This window comes from Rana temporaria, chromosome 2 (genome assembly GCF_905171775.1).
Source record: "Rana temporaria chromosome 2, aRanTem1.1, whole genome shotgun sequence".
NCBI lineage: Eukaryota > Metazoa > Chordata > Amphibia > Anura > Ranidae > Rana > Rana temporaria.
The window spans coordinates 272,837,345-272,841,403 of NC_053490.1; positions in this window are offsets into that span (position 1 = coordinate 272,837,345).

Sequence of the window (4,059 nt, forward strand, 5' to 3'; positions counted from 1 at the left end):
CTAGCTGGGTATAAGCGGCCTGCTAGCAGCCAAATAGTGCCTGCCCGCTCCAGTGTGAAAGCAGCGGAGTTCTGCTGAAAAACAGGCTAACTTCACTGTTTAGTTTTTTTTTTTATTCATTAAAGTGTATTTTTTTCCCCAAAGATTGCGTTTGAAATACCATGCAACATAAAATATTGCAATAACCGCTATTTTATTCCCTAGGGTCTCTGCTTAAAAAAAATATATATATAATGTTTGGGGGTTCTAAGTGATTTTCTAGCAGAAAATACAGGATTTGTAAGCAACAAGTGTCAGAAAAGGTTTAGTCTTTAAATAGTTAAACTGAGAACTTCTACACAAGGGAGTTCAGTTCATTGATAAGTAGCAACATTGTATTCTTTTCTTAAACTTGGCAGGCTGCCCAGAGACAAGTCGCTCCACAGGAAAGTCGCTCCACAGGAAACTTCAGGCAACTTGCAAATGACTTCTGTATCATAGAAGTCAATGCAAGTCGCGCTGAGTAAATCGGCTTTTTTTTCTTTAAACAAAAACGGCCCATGCCGATTAATTAAAAAGTGCCAAAAATCGGCCGATAGATCGGTCGACCTCTATATATCACTGTAAAACTATTAGATCCTGTCCCATCATCTTCATTATGAAAAAAAGGAATCACTCTGAATTATCCCAACTTGCTGGCTGTAGTTGCTGCATGATTACTAGGCCAGAGGCCTCTAGTACCTCTCCCCGGAGGCCTAGTGATTTAACAGCTTGTAGTGATTGGTGGACTACTGATCCCAGCTAGCCCGACTTGCAGATCCTGCGCCCTCAGGCCACATCGATTTGGCACAATTTCCCACAGTCTCTCCTCTGTTCCGGGACTCCTCATCAATGACCGTGTAAAGATGAGGACTTCATCCATGACTGTGTAAAGATGAAGTTCCCTCCCAGACTTTCTGGCATGCCTCCGCACCCAGCACTCCACTGTGGTACACTCACTGACTTTCTCCTGCCCCGAGTCCATGATGAAGAACTTTATCTGGACAAACATTGCGACAGCCTTCCTCCAGCCCCTTGAACGCCTTATCAATGACCGTGTAGAGAGGACTTCACCCATGACCGTGTAAGGGTAAAGCTCCCTCACAGCTCTCCCGGGCTTCTCCGCTAGGCCTTGCACCCCCCCCCACACACAGATGGGGGTGTGGCCCCCCTGCCACTGTCTAGTAATTCCATTCTCCACTTCTCCCAGCCGACAACTCCTCCCCAGTGGCATGTTGACCTCAGCTTACATGGTAGGCATGCCTCCTGACAATACCAAGTGGGGATTGGTCAGGGCTCCTCACATGAGCTGCCTGCCACTTCAGTCCCAGGCCCTGCCCCTCTTCCAGAACAATCTCTCTGGAAGCAGGGGAGGCACCTCAGAACTAGAGCACAGGTGGTCACACCCAATGCTACACTAACCACTCCCTGCCCCCAGATCAAAAACAAAGCAGGCCTAGCCTGCACTGACAGCTATCCTATAAAAATCCTACTCTAGCACCTACCTACGGTAGAGGGTGCTACACATATACAAGATCTGTCACAATCGGAGATCCCCGCTCTTTCATCTGGCTGGTGTCTTCTAACAATCCATGCTGCACAGAGAGATGACAGGCTGGTGGCGGTGAGTGCATAGAGCAGAAAGGACACCACCTCTATGGGTGGTAAAGACTGGGGTCTATGAGACCCCTCCACCCACTACAGCAAGCAGGAATGGAAGCACATCCCTGCTTGCTGTACAGAACTACAACTGGGAAGTGCGAAGACCGGTGGCTGTGAGTACAGAAGGAATAGCAGCCACTGGTCTTACAAAAAGGATATCACAGGGCACTAACTAACAAGGACATGGGAAAAGGTGTTTGCCCAGAGTTCTGTTTTAATGAATGTGGGACTAAGGCCCCATTCACATCTAGTGAGTTGGGGTTGTGGGCAAAATTGCCACAACTCCAATTGTACTGCAATGCTTGCAAAACGCAGCATGCGTGTTTGGGTGAAATTAAAATTCAATGGCACCTAAACACAACGATGAATCGCACTGCAATCGTAGTTAAACCACGTCATGTGAAGCTTGTTGACACAAAGAAGCTAGACCTTCTTTTAGGTAAAAAGATTTGCGCTGCAAAACCATGCTTTTTGGTGCCTTTTTTAAATGAATGCCACCCGAACAAGCGTGCTGCGTTTTGGCAGCATTGTAGTGCGATGTGGAATCGTCAGCAGAATTGCTGCGATCCCAATGGGGCCTAAGGGCAAAAGCTTTTTTTTTTTTTTGATAGAACGGGAGGATTGTAACCCCTGTTTTTTCCCACCATCTGTGTCCCATTGGGGAGAATTTCTGTCATTTAGCCAAACAAAACAAATAGAGAAAATGTATCTCTCCCTAAAGTCTAGTACTCACGATCAGAAAAGTGGATGAGAAATACCGCTTTCGGAGTGATCGTACGATAATCTGATCGTTAGCTTTGGAGAGAGCCGATCACGACAGCTCATCCGAAATTATCCGAAGGGACAAACAAACATTTTTCTCATACGATACTATAACTAATGATTTCCATTTAATCAGTACAGTATTCATCTGAAAAAAAATAAATAAGAAGGAGCAAGACCATAAATGTTAAGAAATAACAGAATACGGTCACTTCCAAAGCTGTATTCTGTCGAAAAAAAGTTTAATAACCTCTTAAAGGAGTTGTAAAGGCAGAAGGTTTTTTATCTCAATGCATTAAGATAAAAAAACTTCTGTGTGCAGCAGCCTCCCCAGCACCCCCTAATTACTTACCCGGGCCCCTTCTCTCTCCGGTGATGTCCACGAGTCTCACGGCCGCCCAGGACACTCCTCCTGATTGGCTGAGACACAGCAGTAGCGCCACTGTCTCCTGTGGCTGTCAAAGTCAGTCAGCCAATCATGAGAGAAAGGGGGGCCAGGGCTCCGCATCTGAATGGATACACGGAGCTCTGACTTGGCTGCCCCCATAGGAAGCTGCTGGCTGAGGGGGCACTTGATAGGAGTGAGGAGCCAGGAGCAGCAAATAGGGACCCGAGAAGGAGGATCGGGGATGCTCTGTTAAAAAAAATAAAACTTTACAATCACTTTAGTTTTTGATAGGAGACTAGCATATATAAAATGGACGATCATTTATCCGATATTTTCACTGTGTGTACAAGGCTTTATGCCCCATTTACATGGGGTGGATCCGCTCAGTGGACTCCACTAGTTCAGATTGATCCCCGCTGAGCTGGTGGATGACAGGTCCGTTTCTGCTCACTGTGCAGGGACAGACCTGTCAAAGCCCCACTGATCTTTATGGGAAGATCGGATGAAACCTACAGCATGGCGGTTTTCATCCGATCTGCTGGACAAATGGCGAATGTATCGTCATTCGTCTGTTTTGAGCGGATCCGATGGCAGGCGGGTGTCAGCAGGCACATCTCTGCTGACATCCGCCTGCCCATTACAAGTCAATGGGTGGCCCGCTCAGATCCACCAGAAAAAATAGACAAGCGGATCCGAGCGTGTCTATTCTGTGAAAGGGGCCTAATGGGCACACAGTAATAAAAACCTGACAGGGGTTCTAATCCCTCTCCATTCTATCCAATACTAATAAACAAGTGCTGCCATTAGCTGTAGTTGAACAAGTCGGTTAAAGTTCCCACACCATGGTTACCATAAGACAAAATAGCTTTTCTCCAACACACAGACATGAGAGGAGAGTGCTGGGAGACGGTTAGTTCCGGTGCATGAGGTAGGCCAGAGTCCTGGGACGGACGGACGGACCACGGACATTTACCTGCGAAGTACCCGCAGGAGTCAGGACGGAGACGCCACAACAAGTATATAGAGTGAGCACTGAGCTCCAATACACAAGACAGATGGAGAGACGGAACAGTACACTCCGAGGATGACACCGCCGCCTCTATCCGAGACTTCTACTACAACGACATCCCGGCTTCCCTCACTCTGCACCAACGTCCCACCGTTACCTGCTCTGCACTCTCTCCTGAGGAACTTTTCATGTGCACGCGCACCTACTCAGGCCAAGGAGC